Source organism: Canis aureus, chromosome 19 (genome assembly GCF_053574225.1).
Source record: "Canis aureus isolate CA01 chromosome 19, VMU_Caureus_v.1.0, whole genome shotgun sequence".
NCBI classification, from domain to species: Eukaryota; Metazoa; Chordata; class Mammalia; order Carnivora; family Canidae; genus Canis; species Canis aureus.
Window position 1 is genome coordinate 30,199,246 of NC_135629.1, and position 22,645 is coordinate 30,221,890.

Here is a 22,645-nt window from a genome sequence, read left to right on the forward strand (position 1 = left end):
CCCAAACTATTGTTGGTAATAGTACATTCCAGAGGAAAAGAATATAAATTAAAATAACAAAATGTTTTCCGGGATTATACTTGGGAAGTCAGAGCCTCACAGCTACCCCAACCATTCCCTGATAAATTTAAAGGGTTCGAAATCAGACAATTTGATTACTGTGTAGCATGAAGTTGGCCCTTTGGAAAAAAGAGATTGAGTCTTTCATAAAGTCACAGAGTTCTTCAAACTGGGAGGCACTTAAAGTCACCTTAATCTGGTCTCCAGACTTGTACTGCAGCCAGCCTGTTGTGAGCTCTGAAGACAGAGTCAGAGTAAATGATAGCTGAAGAGTCTGCTCATCTACTATCTGATGCCACCCACACACCAGGAAGACTCACGCATGGTGCTCCTGACTATAGGAGGTCACCAGTTGTAAGAAGCATTCCAATGACAGGGACACTAATACAGAAAAACCGTGCATCATAAACAGAGTGGCTTTTGACCCAGGGTGTTTGTTCCCCAGCGGACATCTGGACAATGTCTAAAGAGATTTGATTGTCACAACTGGGAGGTGATGCTCCAGGCATCTCGCAGGTGGAGGCCACAGATGCTGCTGAACCTCACAGAATGCACAGGTGAGTATCCACAAACTGTCACTAGCGCTGAGGTCGAGAAACCCTAATGCTAACTGATGAAATATGGCTATTTTGTTTGCTGCTGTTTCCCAGGCACACAGTAGTCATTCGATATATATTAAATGCAATGATAAAATCACTTTTAGTGTAAGGGAACTAAAAGAATTATAAAGAGATAACCCCAGATTTGAGATTACCACTGAAATCACTGCTTCTCGATTTCCTCTGGGTCCACACTTGGGACTGGTGATGATCTCTAGCCTACCAGCTATCGCATCTTCTGAGAGCATGAGTCTGCTCACTTCACTCATGCTTTGTTTTTAGGGACTCATACTAGGTGACTGATATGAAAAATCCCCAAGTATCCCATCAAGAGAATTAAATATTTTAGGCAAGATGATGACGGAGGCAAGTCAAAGACATGATAAAACTACCCTTCATTAAAAATTTATTGAGGCAGGGGATCCCTGAGTGGCTCAGTGGTTTAGCGCCTGCCTTCAGCCCAGGGCATGATCCTGGAGTCCCAGGATCGAGTCCCACATCGGGCCCCCTGCATGGAGCCTGCTTCTCCCTCTGCCTGTGTGTCTACCTCTCTCTCTTTCTCTCTCTCTCTCTCTCTCTCTCTGTCTCTCATGAAAAAATAAATAAAATATAAAAAAAATTTATTGAGGCAACTGACTGACTCAGTCAGTAGAGTACATGCCGCTTGATCTCAGGGTTATGACTTCAAGCCCCATGTTGAGTGTAGAGAATACTTAAAAATAAAATCTTGGGGTGTTTGGGTGGCTCAGTCCATTAGACATCCAACTCTTGATTTCATTTTTTTTAAAGATTTTATTTACTTATTCATAGACACAGAGAGAGAGAGGCAGAGACACAGGCAAAGGGAGAAAAGGCTCCATGCAGGGAGTCCAATGTAGGACTCGATCCCAAGTCTCCAGGATCACACCCCAGGCTGCAGGCGGCGCCAAACCGCTGTGCCACCGGGGCTGCCCCAACTCTTGATTTCAGCTCCTCATGATCTCAGAGTCCTGGGATGAGACCTGTGTCAGGCTCCCTGCTCAGAGCTGAGTCTCCTGGTCTCCCTCTCCCTCTCCTCCTCTCCTTGCCTCTCTAAAATAAATAAATATATATTTTTAAAAATCAATAAAACTTTATTAATTGCCCTGTGTTCTTCAGTATGGCCTAGGCAATGTAAACATAAAGGATAAGAACTGTTGTATATATGATTTTATTAGCATTTATATATCAGCCTTTTTAAAAAGCAGACTTAGAACAATAAGATGATCTGTCCAGTGTCCCAGACTAGGACAGGGTTAAGTCAAACACCCTAAAACTCCATCTCCTAATTCAGTGCTCTTTGCACTATAAATAATAATTTTTGCTGTATCTGTTTTTTACATGAGGATTTTTCAGCAGCTGGTGCCTCAACATCAGAAAAAAACTTGAAACGAAAACACAATTGCTTACACACCAATCACTTGAACTTTGAAATGATCTGTCCCCGTAGCTGGAATATTCAATGTTGCAAAGCAAAGTCAACATTCTGCATCTGGCCAGCAGATCTGCTACCAGTCCCAAGACAAAAGTCTGTGCACACCACTCTCCACATTCCAATTGTGAATACTGCCCTTTTTACTACTAGCAAACAATAATCTGGAAGTCTGAAGTGTCTACATGAAGGAGATTGCACTTACCTCCTGGATCACTCGTGCTTGGGAAGGAAGCTTGCTCCAAGGCTTATAAAAAAGTCTCTTTTTCTATCCCCTAGCACAGTTTCTAAAAAGATATTTAATGGAGGGAGAAGCAATGTTTTCTCGCTTATTGTCAAAATAATGAAAATAATAACTGACTATATCTTTGTTTCAAGATTTTGGGCGCCTTTGGGGAAACAAGGATAAAAATAATCGAGAACTTCCTCAGTCTGGGTGTGTTGTCTGGCTCTTAATAGTTGTGTTAGTTGAGGTTAGTTCACAAACTTCTCTGAGTCTCAATTTCTTCATCTCTTAAAAAAACAGAAATAATGATAATCATCATTATCAATCTCAAACATCGGATGGGAAAATGTAGTGAGATACGTGAATACACATAGCACAGTACTTAGCATAAAGTGGGCAATAAATATTATAAATATTTGTTAGGCAGATTCTGGCCCACAAACAAAGTCTATAAATTCAAAATGATCAAAGGGGCTGAGTAGTAAACTTATTTGACTCAGGAGAGTCAGGGGAAATCCTGGCTGATCTTGGCCTATGTTTTTCCTTATTTAATAGGTATATGAAGGTAACAGGTACTTCGCTTCTTCATTCTACTTGGAAAACAAGAGCAAATAGGTGGTGACAAATAGCAATTAACATTTAGCTCTGAGATACAAGGCCAGAGGGGGTCATAGCTAGGGCAAGAGCACTATACCAACTCCACTCTGGCTAATTTTTGTCATGATGCAAAGTGTTCTGATTTTTTCAGAAAAAGTATCTATGGTTTTACAGTGCTAGATAGCATATCAAACATTTCTTTCAAAACAAAGTGTAAATCAACAAAGTATGAGCCAAACTGTTGAAGAACCATATACAGCCAAGATGGGCAATTTAAAAACTGTTGTAAAAGACAAAAAGAAGAAGTATGGAGAGACTGTGAGCTAAATTTAAGTGGTCAGTTGAGCACAAAGTCATATTCTATGGTACCCTCACTGGCATCCTGAGCAATCCTCTGGCCCCACAGGAAAAGCCCTGTAGAGAATCACAAAGATAAGAGTTGCATATGAATGAAGCACTGTAGGAGATCACAGGATAATGGTTCCTACAGAGACATAGTTGAGAATCAACTCTGATCCCCACAAGTTTGTGAAATAGGACTTTTCTTTCCCATTCTGAATGTACAGTGCTGTCAATTAATTTGCCCAAGAAGCACCACTAGCTAATGTTGGGATCAGAATGTCAACCTGTCCAACCTCAATTACAGAACTACTTCCATCAGACCACATCAGTGTGACCACTATACAACAAGTATCTACGGAATCCACAGGACTCCGTAAAAACCAAACTAAAATCTGACCTTTTCCCAAAAAGAAAATGCAAAATCCTACTGATATAACAAAACTGGAAATAATCACATGACACATACATAAACATATGCCAAATCGGGTGCAGAAACAATTAGGACAGAAATCAGTAAGTGGTAAAGATAGAATAAAATGTCAAAATCGCTTTCAAAGTATTCTCTAAGAATGGAGATTAGAGGCTCTGTAGTCCAGCGTTAGTCAAATTTTGTTCGTGCGTGCATGTCATTTACAACTGGTGCCATAACAAACTGTCACCTGCATGATTATTTCCTCCCTATTTTCCTATAAAAATGACTTGTTTGAAATTTAAAGGAGGTACTAAGGAATTAAGTAACACAACCACCTCAAAAGCAAGTTGGTGATGATGAAGACAAGACTTGGATCCAGTGCAGACTTCTTTTCATTCAATCCAAAAGGTCTTTAGTATTTCCTCTTGCTCTACCTCCCCATCTATCATGCGTGGACAAACACCAAATGCATTATGGTCAGGAGATAGCTCACTGAGCTGCACACACACTTGGAGATGCAGAAACTCCACCCCTTCATGAAAAGGGAAGCTAGAGTTTTCAGTAGCTTACCAAAATCGGTAATTATTACTTCCTAAATAAAAAAAGTCTGCATTATTTGGGCCCTTGAATGACGTTAAACATTCCTCTCTCAATGTTGCAAACCTGGGTCAACATTTTCTATCTGGTCAACAGATCTGCAACCAGCCTCATGAAAATAAAGTTACCTCTCAAACCATTTAATGTACTATTCATAAAAACTAGAAGTCCATGACTTCAGAAATGGGAATATGGATTACTTAGTGGTGCCTTACTTCTTTCACCTGCCTACACCTTAAAAAAAAAAAAAAAGGGATCTTAGAAAGTCTTAGGCAATTTCTCTGTGTTTGCCTGGCATTTTGCTACGATGATAGATTTAGCAGTATATCTTCACACTGCAATTTCATTAAGCATTGGCTTTTCCTTTTAGGTTCAATCACTTATGACTTTTTATGAGCTCTGCACATATTTACTCAATTTTGCTATGTAAGCATCCTCTTCTTAAACTTATTGGAGGTAAGGAGCTTGTCTGACATCTGCTTAGAGGCACCTGATATCAAGTTATTCTACTAAGCTTTCCGATCTGAGCATGAGTAAATATAGAGCTGCTTTGCATCAGAAAATAATGTTTTATTGTTAAAAGTTTCCTTAATTTGTGTAAAAATTACTCCCAAATGCATTGCAAGTGTGATGACCAGTTTGGTCTAACCTACACAGCATCCAAACACCTGCCAAAATGGCAAGTATGAACACTGCAGCTGTACCAGCTTCTGGTGTGCCAATAGTTTCAGTAATTTCTACGTGTTCTAATTGAAATGACACATTTATTTTTTATTTATTTATTTATTTGAAATGACACATTTACACCGAACCTCAGCGGGTCTTTTCAAGTCATCATCATTGATGTCTGAACTTACTTTCCATTCAAAAAGATATAAGAGAGAATTAAACGACACTTGAAAAAGTTTTCATGCCCAAAGCCATAATCTGGATACTAAAAACAGCTAGATCAAAATGTTAACCAATGCTAATAGTTTTTCTCATTCCAGAGGATCTACCTGTTGACGTCTTCAAGATAAATAGGCCGTGATAATAAAAACTGTCATTCTCCATTTTGAACTCCATTTTGTATGAAATACAGAGCAACAGCACATATTTCATCAGACCACACCCCAAATGACAAATTGGTAACAGCTTTCATGAGCAGGCTCCTCTGAAGGAGTATTAGAAAATACCACTAATATAACACTTAACACATTTCATATTATATTCATCACAGGTACCAAAGACTGGATCCATTTCCCTTCTCCACTGGCATTTACAGATTCCCCAAAACAACAAAAGTAGAACTTAGTTTAAAATAAATTTCAGGGCAGCCCGGGTGGTCCAGCAGTTAGTGCTGCCTTCAGCCCAGGATGTGATCCTGGAGACCCGGGATTGAGTCCCATGTCGGGCTCCCTGCATGGAGCCTGCTTCTCCCTCTGCCTGTGCCTGTGCCTGTCTCTCTCTCTCTCTCTCTCTCTCTCTGTGTGTCTCTAATGAATAAATAAAAATTTAAAAACTTAAGAAATAATAATAAATTTCTATTTACATGCGGGTCCAGAGAAACTAAGGCATACCAAAATCCCTTTTCCAAATCAGAAAGTCTCTGATTTTCAGAATAAGACAATGCAGATACTCTCTTAAAACTTTTTTTCAGAGACGCCTGGGTGGCTCAGCTGTTGAGCATCTGCCTTTGGCTCAGGGTTTGATCCCAGGACCCTGAGATTAAGTCTGGCATTGGGCTCTCCACAGGGAGCCTGCTTCTCCTTAGGCCTGTGCCTCTGCCTCTCTCTGGGTCTCTCATGGATAAAGAAATAAAATCTTTAAAAAAAAAAAAAAAGAAATACGATTTTCAAAGTTTATGGTCATATAAAATGTTTACACACCCATCCATACCCTATGGTTATCCAAGTAAATCTGGAAAATAATTTAAAATAGAGAGAGGAAGGAAGGAAGGAAGGAAGGAAGGAAGGAAGGAAGGAAGGAAGGAAGGAAGGAAGGAAGGAAGGAAGGAAGGAAAGACAGGAAAAGAGAGGAGGAAAAAGCTGTCCAGGAGGGTGGAAAAAAAAAAAAAAACCACACACATAACAGATTAAAGCTTTGTTAAAATGAATCATTCAGATTTGGTTAACTACAGAGAAAAGAAATTTAGATTAAAAGGAATAGTATTTTTAAAACCTTTCCTAAGATAAGACAGTTAACTTCAAATGCAGTCTTAGAACAGTGGGAAATGTTAAGTCCAGACAGGAAGAAAAGGTGGTACTATAGTTTTAAATTCCAATAAAAGTACTCAAGGCAAAATTCTCTTCTAAAATAAATTCACAGAAGGGGGGGGAACCCAAGATCAAATGCGAGATTGTTTTTCCTTTTCATTTACAGCTTAAAAGCTTCTTGGCAGCACCGGTAATCTGTCAGAAAGGGTGAAAAATTGTGCTTAATAGATAATTTTAAGACTTTACTCAAAAGATGTTAATAAATATACTGAGGCTAGGAGTTGGAAGTGACACCAGCAGTTCGATGAGCACAGTGTTCTCCTTCGCCGTCACCTGTTATAAATCTAAAAATGTGATCACTCTGACTGCATGTTTCTTGCCTCTAAAATAAGCAAGAAGCTGTGAAAATGTTTCCAAGTTTCCAGGCCTCAAAGAAGAGAACAGATAATCCATAAAGGGAAGTTTCTTCAGCTGCCTTTATCAAAAGCAACTTGCTTTTACATTTTTAAGCATTTGCTTTGAATAAGACAAAGACAATTAGCTTAAAATCCTCAATGACAAGAAGGGTATTTTCAAATGGCTCCTAAGACTGGATGTGATAACCAGTTGGTATGGGTGGTCTGGCCAGACTCTGGAACTGGTTCACAGGACTGCAGCTCGTAATATCTATAATGTCATGATAATGTGGCAAGCCTTGTGTGAGGGCCCACGGGATTCAAAAGGACAGCGTGCAACAGTGCTGAGCCTAGAGTAAAAGTGGAATGGCCAGTGACTCTTCATCAAAAGGAACTGACGCGAAGGCAAATCTGGTGGACATATTCAATCCCTTACTTGCTGACTCCCAAGAATGCAGTTCCTTTCACAGATCAGGTGTCCTCCAAAACATGACTTTCAATGAAACACTTTTACAACTGAAATACTCACAGTGCTTGCTTGCTTTTTCTTTCTTTCTTTCTTTCTTTCTTTCTTTCTTTCTTTCTTTCTTTCTTAATTATACATCTCCATCTAAGCGACAGGAGGCAACAATGCACTGTCTTTCAAGAAGGTTCCTATTTTAGTTCTGAACATGCTAAGGAGTATCTTAAAAAAAAAAAAAAAGAAAGAAAGAAAGCCTCAGGCTGCCTGGTCACTTAATTTGCAAGATACCTGTGAGGCTAAAAGCAAAGAATTTATTAAGTGGACCTCATTTTTCTGAACTTCTTAAAGAATCAAGTTTTGCTTCTTCACCAAACATACCTTAGTGTGACTTTTTCAAGAGGGTGTTTGGGCGGTTGTTGTTTTTTTATAAAGTAAAATCATGGGTGGTATTCCCTCCCAATGATAGCTTCTGAAAATTCTCTTCACGTGCCAGCTATAAATAACACATGATCTCCACATCCAGACCTTAAGCTTCTGCGATAGAACCCCGCACCCTCGCAGTGTTACAAATATCTCAAATGTGGTTACCCCCACTCTGCAGCAGACATGCAAAAGAAAAGCAAAACAACATGATGTGAGTCACAGAGCTGCAATGGAAATCAGTTCTTCTCAACATACAACTCTCCACTCTGGGAGTCACTGTGTCTCCAAAAGATTGGGCTCGGTTCCGTTTTGACTGGTGTGTGTATGTGTGCACGCTCATGTATACACATTGGGAGGGTGAAAGGAGTTTCTGTGACTATTTCTGGGTTTCATTTATCATTTACTTAATGGACACCAAACTGTGATGACAGCCATGGGATACATTGGTAAAGCTGAGCACCAAACTCCCATGTAAATAGAGTAAAGCTTAATGATTGCTCAAGAATATGAGGTCTGCATTCAGACATCTTAGTCCTGAATCTCATGTCTGAAAAGAAAAAATGGGCAAGTTACTTGCTTCGCTTAGCTTTGGTTGTCTTCAGGAGGATTGACACGGTACCTACTCCAAAGGGTCATTAAATATTCTAAATCAAGTGCTTAGAACAATGCCCTGGTCCATCCCAGGGTTAGGCAAAGGTGGCAAATATTATTATAATTTCAAGTCAGACATATTTAATGTAAACAGCATATCCTTGGATTTGAGACATCCTGCAAATAAGTAGAAAATTTAACATTTTTCCAAAAAGTGGGAGCATTGAGAATTAGAGTAGGGGGAAAAAAGAAGAAATTTGCTGCAAGTCAGAGTGTCAAAACAGTACCATGCCAAGAATGGCACAAAATATATCAATGACCTAGTGGCCTAGACTCGGCACTGCTTTAGACAGTGTTTCCTACAGAGTCTAGAAAAGGATAAGGAAAGTTCATCCCTTCTACTTGTGATGAAATGTATTTAATGTGTATTTTTGAAGGGGTCACACATGTGGGTGGGTATGTATGCACCCGTATGTCTTGGCCACTCCTGTGCCACACAGAAAGAGGCTGCAGTCAAAAGTCTGGAGAAGACGGGGTGTCCATCAAAAGCACACGAAGCAGAGTATTCTCTGTCCATCTGTTACTTGCAGAACTGAGAAGCTGTGCTCCATTCTGTCGATCACACTTTCAAATGAGAAATGAGCAAAACTGGAATGTGCTTGGAGGTGAGAGACAAGTATGGGGGAAGGACCTCAGCTTGCAAAAATGTGCAACAGTCAAAAGAACTGTAGGTGCTGGGCCTGGGTGAGGGCAGACAATGAGAACTAAACAATTGGCAGATATCTTTAAAGCAACTAAGGGCACATATATGGGAGAAGGAATGGAGTGGTTCGGTAAAACCTTAGAATAGAAAGAAGAACAATGAAAGGAGGGTGAAAGATTTGTGGGGAGCTGCACCTCATGTTGCAAAGATGAAATGACTCCGTTTTAGCCATTCATTCAAGTAATAGACATCACACATCAGTGATTCATCAGCTACTGATCTGTGCTCTGGGGACACTGCATTCAAGAAGACAAACAGGTTACTCAAAGTGCGAGGTTTATAGACCATGTCAACTTAGCTGAAAGAAATGAGTAACAGAAACCCTAAGTTTTCCCTGGGAAAATGGTCATTCCAGCTCAATATTACCTTTCCCAGCTTCCCTTGCAGCTAGGTGCACACATGGGAGTCAACTATGACCAACAGGACAAGAATGGAAACGGTGTGGACAGCTCAAAGTACATGTTCTTAAAGGCAATGGGACATAGCTTCCACTTCCCTTTCACACCTTTCCGGCCAGAGGACAGATCTGATGGCAGAAGCTGGGGCGGCCACCTGAGATCACCAGACATACCATATATAGCAGAATAACAAGAAAGAAGCAGCCTGGGTCTCTGACAGTGTCATCATATTAGCACCAAATTGCTTGAGTGCAAACTATTCCATGAGAACCAAATTCACCATATTGTTTAAGCCACAGTTCCATGGGCCATTGTTATAGCAGTCAATAGGATAATACAACATCTAGAGAATACAAATACACATGCCTAGAAAAGATGCTAGGATTTTGTGAATAGTAGATTAATACAGGTATCCCCTACTTTTTGCAAATTCACGTTCCAACACTTCACATTTACAGAAGACCTACATTAGTAACTGTTTTCACTAATGGAAAGATATTAGAGGATTTTTTGCTTTTTACCCAAAAAGGTGGAAAGCAAAAATAGCATCCAAAATCTGTGTTGCAGCAAGCCATGAAAGGTAGCACACACCCTGTACAGCAAGAGCAGCCCCACCAAGCTCCACCCTGAACTATACTCAGCCTCTCAGCATTAAGCTGCCATAGCTCTCAACTGTGCCTGTGAGCATGTGTGCTTTATCTTGACTGATTCATTGCATCCGCTCACAAGATGTGTCATTAGGTATCAGAAAAGACTAAGAGAGTCGGGGAATGCTCAAAAAATTTTCCATGTAAATTAATGGTTATTACCTCTTCATTTTATACCATATCTTGGCTTACAAAAGATTTCATAGGAAAATCTTACTTTCAGAGCACAGCAGAAGAGAATTCCAGTTGTAGGACAAATGCAAGAATATAATCTACTCTAGATCACTTAAGCATCTATCTCTAGCAGGCATTCTGACATATATCAGAATATGCAATGTCAGAGATTCCACTTCATATGTGAAAATACGGAAGTATATATACACATATCTACATACATGTGTATATAGAATTTACTATGATGAGAGCTGTGTTTAAGACTGACACCTTAGTTTTTACTCTAATTAAGATATAGAACTTGGATACATTCATTCCCCCCCACCACTAAGAATCAAAACACCCAGTAGAACAAGCTAAATGTTCTCACAAAGCAAGGTAATTATAACTGTATCCATAAAATATTCAGGCATGAAAACACAGGTGCAGGAATGAAAGAAGAGGCCCCAGCCCAATCCACATGGCTCACTTGCAGAGAGGAAATTTGCTTTCCTTGGGCTTGATGGCACAGATATCTAATGGAGTGAATTTTTACAGTGGAGACTATTTTCAAACTAGCTGATATACTGATTACATGTTTGATATGAATGCCCAAGAATGAAGAGGCTGGCATCATTGAGGAGACAAGGGGGAAATCTGTTGGATGATCTCATCATGTCCTATTGCCACTGGTGAGATACAGAGTATGAATCAAACTCTAGAAAATGTAGAGAAACAACAGGATTAAAAGAGCAGCAGAGGTCATCACTGTCAATGTGAATCATACTTTGATAATCTCAGATAATCTTTTCCAAAAGTTTATTGCTACCGAGTTAAGGAAGGAGTGACATGGCAGGAATCAATTAATCGATAAGTGGAAACTATTATTAACAACCAACATTTCAGTTATCACTTATAATCACCAGATATGATACGTAAAGTGCACTCTGTATAGAATCTCATTTTATTTCAACAACCCTGAGCCATTATGGCCACTTTACAAATAGGGAAACTGAGGCCTACAGTTTATTCACAACAGACTCAATGAGTGTCTACAGGGTACCCTATACAACTATGATTAAGAACCTAAAAGAGCAAAAAAGGATAAGGTCTCTGTCTTCATAAAGTGACATTTTTTTAAAAGATTTTATTTATTTATTCATGAGAGAGGCAAAGACATAGGCAGAGAAAGAAGCAGGCTCCATGCAGAGAGGCCCCATGTGGGACTTGATCCTGAGACTCCAGGTCACTCCCAGGGCTGAAGGCAGGTACTCAACCTCTGAGCCACCCAGGTGTCCCCATAGACTGACATTCTAACTGCAGAGAACACAAACTTGTATCCCAGCAACATTCTGAAAAGCCATTAAGTTTTCAAGATTTTATTACTTTTACTCTTCTAACTTGAAAAGAGAATGCATCCTTCCATGCAGATCGAGGCACTGTCATTTCCTACTGTCTTATACCTCCCGTTTTACATATTTATAATCCCTGCCTGGCTTCCTGCAGATATTTACTTTTGAGACCCCATCAGAGAATTGTAGCAGAGACTCTGCTCAAAACAATTCTGCTCATCTGACCACAAATTCTTAGCCATAGAAGTCTCATAATTGGCAGTCCCCTTTCCAGATGGCCAGCATAACCAGTCTGGACTTGTGCCCCTTTATCTAAAAGTAAAGTAGCAAGTGTGTGGAGGGGTGGTAACTGTTTTTTTCTAGCTCTAATCTTGGTCAAGTTGAGCCTTCCTTGTGACTCGCAGGGACGGCCTGCCTCTTGATAATGAGGCATGTTACACCTGAAAAATCTGCAAAGGAAAGCCAATGAAGATCGAAGAAACAGTGAGACAAGTGAATTGTTTCTAACTACATGACCAAGATTTCCACAGTGGTGGTGGTGGTGGTTACAAGTCTTGAGTTCAAAGCATGTGGGTTACAAGCCCACCACCTTCTTTCTCTTCCTGTGCAATTTGCCAAGCCTCATGGGCTCCTGGAGCCTCCTCAGTTGTAGAATGAGAATATAACACACCACAAGGTTGAAGACTGGCTGTGACAAGGCAATTGAAAACAGTGCCTTGCACAAAGTAAGAAGTCAGCCAATAATGGTATTAGATGTTATTGTACTTGACCCGTTTAAAGGCTAATACCAAGGCACTTGGTCAGTTCGTGCTGGGAAGCTCATAATACATTTAAGTATTCATATTTTCCCACATCTTCCTCCTAGCTAAGATGCCTGAGGCTGCCAGAAATAATCACACTATTTGTGATCCTATGTTTATGCAACAGAAACGAAATGGAATTTTATGGTCTGCTGTGTTCAACACCAATGTGCACGTTGGGATAATTCCATGCAGTGCTATATAACAAGAATTTATGCAATATCCAACCAAAAGATGCAGCTCCCAGGCCGACAAATCTTTACCAAACTATCACCTAAAGAAGGAAGCAAGTCAGCACCATATCTGTAGCCTGCATATCACATGCATTTAGCAGTAGCTATTGAATTGACCTGGGGAGACGGCAAACAGATTTTGGAGGGGGAAATACTTCTCACAGAAAATATGATTCAAGTCATAAAAAAGAAAATGAAAATGAAGGATAATTATTATATTGGGGGTAAAATAGTTTTGCTGGTTGATAAGAAAGGAAGATAATAAAGAAGAGCAATATTTCAAGGGTAATCTTAAAAAACGTTCAGCCCAAAGGTCTCACTTTGGAGCTGAGAACAGGAAGGCCATGTTGTTCATAAAGATGAGAGTTTGCCATGATATTCAGTCAACAACTCACACAGGTTGAACCCTGAAAAATGTTAGGATCATCACTCTTTGACAATTTACTGGCATTGTTTTGGTTTTTATATTTCCAATAGAGGTATATTTTCTTTTCTTTTAATCTACCACAAAGTTAGGAGCCTTGACTCCATTGCTAGTTTGGCTGTCCTCAAAAATATAATCAAATATATATCATAAGTCTGGATCCACTTATGGTGGATCATAAGTCCCATACCTGCCTGGGCTGAGGGAAATGAGAACACATCATAGTCAGAGGTGGCTGGGAAGTCCAGGAAAGGGAAAGCTTGTCCTTTGAGCAATAACCCACTGGGGCCAGGCACACACAATGCCCTTCCAGAAGATCCGGTCCGTTCTGCTTACTTCCAGAGGTGGCATGGAGGGCAAAGTAGGTACAACTTGGTTAAGAAATGAACTAAAATGGGCAGCCCAGGTGGCTCAGCGGTTTAATGCCGCCTTCGGCCTGGGGTGTGATCCTGGAGACCCGGGATCGAGTCCCATGTCGGGCTCCCTGCATGGAGCCTGCTTCTCCCTCTGCCTGTGTCTCTGCCTCTCTCTCTCACTGTCTGTGTCTGTCATGAATAAATAAAATCTTAAAAAAGAAAAAGAAATGAACTAAAAGGACTGTAGACAGGTCATCACCCTGTAGAATAAAATGGAATAGAAAACCAGTATGTCTTTGCAGAATGATATTTTACTTATCAAATACTGTCAAGCACAATTCCAGAAAAATGGATGTCTACTCCTTTAAACATTAAAATTACAATTTAAATAATTTGGGGTTGAGGAGACCTGGGTGGCTCAGTCAGTTAGGTCTGCCTTTGGCTTAGGTCATGATCTCAGGGTCCTAGGACTCAACCCAGGCATTGGCTCCCTGCTCAGTGGGGAGTCTGCTTCTCCCTCTGCCCCTCCCTCAGGAAGTATGTGCATATATGTGCCTGCTCACTCTCAAGTAAATAAAATCTCTAAAAAAAATAATTTGGGGTAGAAAAATTAGTCATCCATTCAATAAACATTTACTTGAGTGCTCAACTCCACGGGGCAGGTGGTGGTCGAGAATGGCAGAGTAGATTGGCAATAAAACTGAGATAGTTTCTCTCCACAGGAATTTACCTTCATGAGGTAGCAGCTTTTTTTTTTTTTAAGATTTTATTTATTTATTCATGAGAGACACACAGAGAGAGAGAGAGAGAGAGGCAGAGACACAGTCAGAGGGAGAAGCAGACTCCATGCAGGGAGCCCGACGTGGGACTTGATCCTGGGTCTCCAGGATCAGGCCGTGGAACTCGATCCTGGGTCTCCAGGATCAGGCCCTGGGCTGAAGGCAGTGCTAAACCGCTGAGCCACCAGCGCTGCCCTAGCAGCTTTAAAAATCATGTAAAGCAACTGAAACAAGATAATTTGGGAGTTAGCCACAACTGGGAATGAGCCTTCAAGTAGAGACACTGGGAGTGACAACGAGCCAGGAACAGAGAACCAAGAGCAGATAGGAACAGTGCATCATGAAGCAGCAGAGGGTACAGCTGAAGCACAAGCAGGCAGAGAGATAGGGCAGTGGAAGACCAAGTCAGGAGGACCAAGTCAGAGTGGCCTGTGGGGGCAGATCCAGGGTTCCCCTGGGCACAGGAATGTTATAGGCCCTTAATAAGCAATGGATTACAGCTTCACAGCCTTCTTTTATGGTCTCCTTTGGAGCGATTCAATAGCACAATTACCAGCATCATTTCTTAAACTACTATTTAATTGTGAGAGACCCAGAGATGATGCCAAGAGATGACTGGTTCAAAAAATAAAAAATCATAGGCTAATATACATTAAGAGTGTTGAGATCTTTTGTTATTCAAATAATGTTCAGTATTCTCCCTCCTTTTCTGCTTCTAATTTGTCTCCAACCATCTGATAAGGAAAACAGTTCTTAATAGTAGGTAAAAAAGAAAGAGGTATCATGAAAAATCCAGTCCTATACCCCAAAGTGAACTAATGTGATGACCTTCCTTGGGCAGTTAACTTCACAGAACATTCCTGAAAAGAGAGAGAAAGAGAGAGAGAAAAAGAGAGGGAGAGAGAGAGAGAATGTATGCAAGAGCACAAGATAGCACAACAACTCTGATCTAAGAAAATCATCAACCTTCCTCCAAAGGAAACTTGTTAAGACTAATTCTCTGGTGTCTCTGGGTCAAAATTTCTTTCAAAATCACCCTTTAATGTAAAAAGTTGCACAAAATACAGAGACTAATTTATATAAATATAAATCTTTTATATTCAAATCTTCAAAACACACCCATCTGCTACAGTCAAAATGGCTGTCACCATCACATTTTGTATGTACGGCTGTATTTATAGATACAGTGTAGGTAGCTCCATCTTTATCTTTCTCTATAAATACTTACACTGGCAATTGTCAACCTGATCATGAAGAATTAAAAGCAATTTGCAGAAGCAAAAAAAATACCCCATTCTCCGTTATTCTATCACTAAATATGTCAATATCCAAATACCAAGCACAAGAAAGGGCATTACTGATAACTTTAATTAAAACCTGAGATTTCATTACTGACAATTCAGTGCCCTTTATTTAATAGAAATTGGTATACACAAATCTGTATTCATAGGATACACACAAAGAAAATAAAAATCAAGCAGCAGAAACTAAATACATGAAAACTTTAATGTAGTTCAAGGTCAAAAGGATGTCACTTTTCCAAGAATCCAACCAGAGCTCTCTCTACTCAACTAGTGCAGGCTGGAGGGATAAGAGCCTGCCTTAAATATCTGTAATGAGTCTGAGGTGTGGTGTCACTGTGTCTAATAAACAACCCATGCTTCATTTTTCAAGTGCATTTCTGTTCATCTCAGGTCACAACTGAAATGAATCTAACAATCTAATTCATCATCTTTTGGGCAGTGATCCACAATGAAAAACCCACATCGAAGGACAATTTGACTCAATTAATGGGCTTTTCCTCAAAGGAAGCTCACAATGAAAAGCATATGGAACGAGAATGGGCTATTCATTTTACAATTAAATGTTGAGTTCTAGTCTAGGAAAGGAATCTTAGGACGAAATAGGGGATAGTTCAAAAATCACTGAACTGAAAAAAAAATCACTGAAGAAAAAGTCAGTCTTGTAAAGCATCATAATTTTTAAAAACATAAACATAATTCTTCAAAAAACTCAAATTTTATAATGTGAAATAGTATTTCAGCCTTCTTTCCCAAAGAGAGAACAACCTCCAGGAAACAATTTGGCTCCAAAGACTCACACTTGTTATTTTAAAACACAATGCTTTTTGCATGTGATAAATGCCTGATACATTTTTGACATGTTTTTGGTGATGTCTTAAATGTCACTTAAATAACAAAAAGCTCAGGGGCAGAACATTTGGTTTTGGTTGCTATTCCAAGGTTTCTCAACAGCAGCACCACTGACGGTTTTTCACCAGATAATTCATTGATGTGGGATCTGTCCTGTGCATTGTAGGATGTTTGGCAGCATCCCTGGCCTTCACCCACTAGATGCCAGCAGCGACATCCTTCCCTGTTGTGACAACCACAAATGTCTCCACACATTGCCAAATGTCACCCCCTACTGGGGGGAAGGAGGTGAACGAAAATCACCTTTAGTTGAGAACCACTGTTCTACTCCAATCTCAGTTTGATAGGGAAATGACATTTTATGACATCTAGAGACTGTCACAATATAGTTGATACCTTTACATAAACCTATCAAACCTGAGAAGAGGTAAGACATTTTCAACCACTTTATTGCCAACATCTTCGCAATTTTGAAAATAAATCTAAAACTTTTTAAACAGAAGTTAAAAGTAAAATGAAAAAAGAAAAATTAAGCCACCAGTGTCATGGTCTTTCCAAGTCACATTATCACAGGGGTAGAAAAGCTTTAGTTTTACGGAGACCCCCAAACAACATTCTATCATTTAAAAGCTCATAAACTTCAGCAACATATTCTAGGAAATGTTGGTCCCATCCATGAAAGGTAAGTAAATCCCTCTATGGGCAGTCTGACAATTACTATGTTTTCTATTTCAGTAAATTCATGTAATTTAATCTTCCCCCCGAAAATTAAGGGATACAAAATGGACATGGAAACAAAAGAACAAGTGTGATTTGGACAATGTGATTGGGTTTCAGTCTCCATTCAATTGAGGTGAAAAATGGTCACGTTCTTTGTGGCTGACAAACACACTCACATTGCCTCAGTGTTTCACGAGCTCCTGTGGGGAAGCTGCCTTCTTCAGGAGGTATAACTAGGTATCCCGTGTTGTCATACTTCCCAGGTGTCCAGGGCAGGTTCACAGGCCCAGAGAAGGGAGAAGGAGAACCACCGGGGGATGACTCAAACAATTAGGTGTGAGCTATCAGAGCAAGCTCCAAAGGCCAGGCAGCCCTGCTTCCTCCTCCTGCTGATAAATGACATGACTGTATGTCAGTCACTTAACCTCTCACTCCATGTTCCTTATAGCAGGAAAAGGATGGCACTGTGGGTAATCTATCATCTGGCTAATTTGTCTTCCTCCATACCTTCATGGAAAACTCTCCTTCACATTCAGATGGGTGGCCAACACAGACAACACACCCAAGTTATATACAGATGGCTGCATGACCAGCCCTTTCCCAACACCCATTCGGCATCCCTCTTTGAGTAAAGTATACTTCACCTGGAGAGAGGGAAAATGAACAACTTTACCAAACAAACACTTATGAAATCTTTACAGAAGAATCTTATCTCAGTTTCTATTAAATATTAAGCTACCACCACTACAACAGAAAGATAATCCGATTTATAAACCATAGAATGACACAACTTTAAAGGAGGCCTCAATTTTATAAAGCAAGTAAATCCTATAGTGAGCCTTTAAACCTTATAGACAAACCACACCAAATATAGCCCCAGGGTTACTTTGTCCTGGTCATGCTTAAAAGGCATCATTTTGCAGACTCAGATGGTTAGCAGCAAACCACAGTGAGTTCCCAAATGAAATCATGCACTTCTCAGAACCCAGCCAGCATGGCCGCATAAATGGGATAGAGGGCTTCTGGCCGACACTCGTGGCCAAGTTCATTCTGTTTCAACAGTACAGGATATAACTATCCTCCAAACAGCCAAGTGGGAGACCTGCCCAGCTGGCAGGAACAGTCTTCAATAGGCCTCTCCCCATATTTAGCTCCCAACAGCACACCAGTTAATGAAATTCCAAGGGACAGTTGAGAGCTCTGCCTTAGAATGCGCTGCAAGTCTTACAAAGATGACCGCAGGCAAAGACCTGTTGGCTGGGACCTAAAGATGTACCATGAGGCCAGTCACATTTCCATTTAGTCAGGCTTTTATTTCCTGGGGAAGCCCTCAGCACTCTGAGCAGAATACAGCTGGAAGAAAAACATTCTTCATGCTTTGGAAGCTAATGTGCCTACCAATGGAAAAGATCAAATGAACAAGAACAAAAAATAGAAACAGAATTCTGAAATGGAATTTGGTTGCTTAACTCCGGAGTTTCCTGTAGTCAAAAATAGAATCCAGACACTTGACAGTCATATGCACTCATGCAGTTGCCCATAATGAATGATGGAGAATTATATGCAAAATAAAGACAAGAAAATGCCGTATCACCTATACGTACTATAGTATGGGTACGAAAGACCAACTTTTTTTTTTTTATAAAAAGATTTATTTATTTATTTGAGAGAGAGAGAGAGAGAGAGCGAGCACGTGAGTGTCGGGAGGGATAGAGAGGAAGAGGGAAAGAGATAATCCCAAGCCTTCTCCCTGCTCAGCAGGGAGCCCCACTCGGGGCTGGATCCCATGACCCATGAAATCATAATCTGAGCTGAAATCACAAGTCAGACACCCAATCAGCGAAGCCACCCAGGCGTCCCAAAAGAATGATGTTCAATGGACTTTACTCCCCCGGACTTTGTGTTTTGTTTTCTTTTGTTTCAATCTCCTAATACGATGAACACAGGATTGCTGAGGGGAAAAAAAGGGCATGAGATGAGATGGGTCCTCTCTATAACTGTGGTTTACTTTGAACAATCAAAACCATAAATTGTACTAAGATTTTAAATGTGAAATATCACTACAAACTGCAATTAAAATGGCATTATAGGAACAGAAGTCAAGGGGGTGCTAGCAACCATTCATTATACTCTTTCTCCAATCTCAGGTTAACCATCCTTAGGATGGCCCTTTAGACCACCACTTCTCAAATTTTAATGTTAAAATTTTAGGATTTTAATGTTTAATGTTTAGGATTTTAATGTTAAAATCCTATTAAAATGCAGTTTTCGTTCTGATTCAGTAGTTCTGCGTGAAGTATGACGTCGTGCAGTTCAAAAAGCTTTCAGGTGATGCAATGTCCCTGGTCAGAGGATCAAGCTGAGAGCAACCAGTTCGGTTCCTATGGAAACATTGTGGGCTACCTCACAATCTGCCTTCCCCTCTCTTCTCACTCCAAGAACCCTGATTTTACTGGAACAGCAACCAACTCAACCCAAGGAATGGTGGGTCATGCTCCAGCCAGACAACAATAGGAATCTGAGATCCTGCTAGATCCTGGCATAGGGTTGGGACAGTGATCCAACATTGGCCAAGGGCTTAAAAGGGGATGTCAGCTAAACTTCCTATGATGAAAAAGTTGTTTTCTTTCCTCCCTTAACTCCTTCATTGGCCTCTGCCATGGAGGTTGTGCTATGAGACTTAAGGAGCCATGTTGAAATCATAGAGTAAGAACGACAAGGCTGAAGTACTGCCGACAGCAATGAAATTAAAGTAGAAAAAGCCGAAATCAGGGGTCATGAAGCTATGACCCACAGACCAACTCCAGACCACTATCTGTTTTCGTAAATAAAGTTATACCAGACAGACATAGCCACATCCATTTGTTCACTGACTGTTTATGGTTGCTTTTGTCCTAACATAGCAAAGATGAGTATTTGCAGCAGAGACCTGGCTCCTGAAGCCTAAAATATTTACTGTCTGGTCATTCTCAGAAGAACTTTGCTGACCCTTGGCCTAGATCATTAAAGTATCTATCCATATCCTTTATTCATCCTCCACTTCACCTTGACATCACTTCCAAAACTAGTAATTACTTCTTCAATAGCTGTCTTCCCTGTTGGACAGTAAACTCCTTAAGCCATCTTGTTTATTGCCAGATGCTGCTTTTTAGCACATACCAGGCTTAGAGGAGACACTCAACAAGTTATCCAAATTGTAATTAAGCCCATACTTAAAATATTTTATTTATTTATTCATGAGAGGTACAGAGACAGAGGCAGAGACAGAGGCAGAGGGAGAAGCAGGCTCACTGCAGGGGAACCTGATGTGGGACTCGATCCCAGGACCCCAGAATCATGACCTGAGCCAAAGGCAGACACTCAACCACTGAGCCACCCAGGCATTCCTAAGCCCATGCTTTTTAATCAAGATGTTTTGAAGTTTCATCCCCTTCTCTGTCTCTTCAATGTAAGTTACTTAGAATATGCTAAAAATCACAGTTCTTCCTGTCGCCTCCTATTAAGAACAATAACCTGCTCTTTGTCCTTTACAAACTCCATTTCCTTCCTCATAGGCTACTTACAGGCAGGACAGAATGGAGTTTCCAAATCTGGACTCGCCTTATCCAGAAGCAGTAGACGGCAAGACCTGGAAATCCAGGTCAGAATCTGTGTGAACCCCAGATCCTGTGCAAATGTGCAATGGACATCCCGTTTTCCAGCCAACTTGAGTCCACAACAGAGAGAACACACAGAAGCAGCAGCCTTTTGTAAGCCCAATAGGAAGCATAAATTTTGAATAAAGGAAGTAAAGGAAAAAGAAGATCCAAGGATGATAAAAGCCCTAACTTCCTGCAGTATAAGAGCTACTACAGGATATCTTAAAGAGACCTCGAAACATTTCACAAAACTGTCTTGGAGCAAAACAGTATGATAGAAATAGATGCTTACTAGTTATTTTCAAAGATGAAGAGTTTCCTTGATAATATTAGCAGTCCATACACCCCCTCCATACTATTTCATTGCATAACACAATGATGAAACAAAAAACATACATCATGGAATTTGAACGTGGCTGGAATTCCTGTTTAGAGACTTACATAGACCATTTTACCTTTTTTTATTAGGATTTATCTATTTATTTTAGAAAGAGAGAAAAACCTTGTAAGCATGCATGCAGGGGCAGAGGCAGAGGGAAAGAGTCTCAAGCGGGCTCCCTGCTGAGCGTGGGGCCCAACATGGGGCTTGAACTCAGGACCCCGAGAACATGACCTGAGTTGAAATCAAGAATTGGATGCTCAAACAACTGAGCCACCCAAGTGCTCTTCATCATACCTTTCTAAGCTTCAGGTTCTAATCCGTAAAATAGGTATAATACTCATTCCGCTCTTATGCATTTGTCAGATGAAAACTTAATTAGATGGTAAGATATTCTTGTTGTGGTTTCATTTTTAAAGGAAAAATATAGAAAATCATCCAAATATATTATCTAACAACTTTACCCTTTTAAAAAATTTAATTGCATCTCCCCACATTTTTTTTAAGTAATCTCTAAACCAACATGGGGCTTGAACTCAGGACCCTGAGATCAAGAGGCACATGCTCTACCTACCGAGCCAGCCAGGCACCACTCCTTATACACTATTTTGACACCAAATGCCTCGTTTTCTATATGGGAACCCCCTCCCCATCCTATAGTATTTGCTTGTTCCTGAAAAAGATATTGCAAGTAGTATATAAGCAGATCATTACCAATCTATTGCAGGCTGTGTCTATACATTCCTCCTCAAGGGAACATCAGTAAGAAACAGACAGCTACAGTATGAGGTCTCTCCTTTTGGGAAAACACTTGACTTCACTCAGCACATAAAAAATACGTGAGAACAGCACATATCATTTATCTTTAAGTCTACTCTTTGCACTATTACAAAGCCAGGGCCTCCAGCTGCAAACCTGTAAGACAGAGGTTAGTTGTGTGATGATTGGGGAAAGGGACAAATAGTTTAAAGGGCTCAAATTAATGAAAAAAGACTGACGTGATATGTAAGCATTAGTGAACTTAATATTTTCATTAGTTCTTATTAAGCTCTAGCACTAAGAAAACAACAGGGTTCAAAGGGTTAAGTTCTAATGGAGGAATCTGAAAACAATGGCAGGTGGGATTATTTTTCTGAAGAAAATTAAAGGAAGCTGGGAGAAAGGAATAGTATGTGACAGAATTTCTGTGTCACAGAGGCTTATTTGTAGGTCCCCCTGGGAAGGTAAAGTTGGAAGAGCAACCAGAATGGAGTGAAGGAGCAAATTACATGAGTTGGTGGTAGAGGCAGAGGTGGACGGAGGAGAGGGATGCATGTTCCAGATGGAAGTGCAAGCCCCTGAGCCTGTTGGAAAGGAAGCCTCTCCTTGGATCCTGCAACAATCAATCCCTCTCTCTCTCTCTCTCTCTCTCTCTCTCTCTCTCTCACACACACACACACACACACACACACACACACACACTCACAACAGGAGTATATGATGGGGGATCCCTGGGTGGCT

General features: G+C 40.4%; 1 protein-coding gene and 1 long non-coding RNA gene across 4 annotated transcripts in view; one reads left to right on the forward strand and one right to left on the reverse strand.

Annotated features, from left to right (window-relative positions):
* PTPRG (protein tyrosine phosphatase receptor type G) overlaps positions 1 to 22,645 on the reverse strand; it is a 704,516-nt gene that overhangs the window by 343,815 nt on the left and 338,056 nt on the right. The gene's annotated exons all lie outside the window — the stretch shown is intronic.
* LOC144291235 (uncharacterized) lies at positions 18,616 to 21,363 on the forward strand. Its single transcript, XR_013358557.1, has 3 exons — positions 18,616 to 18,742; positions 19,411 to 19,612; positions 20,683 to 21,363. It is a non-coding gene; the product is annotated as an uncharacterized LOC144291235 (long non-coding RNA).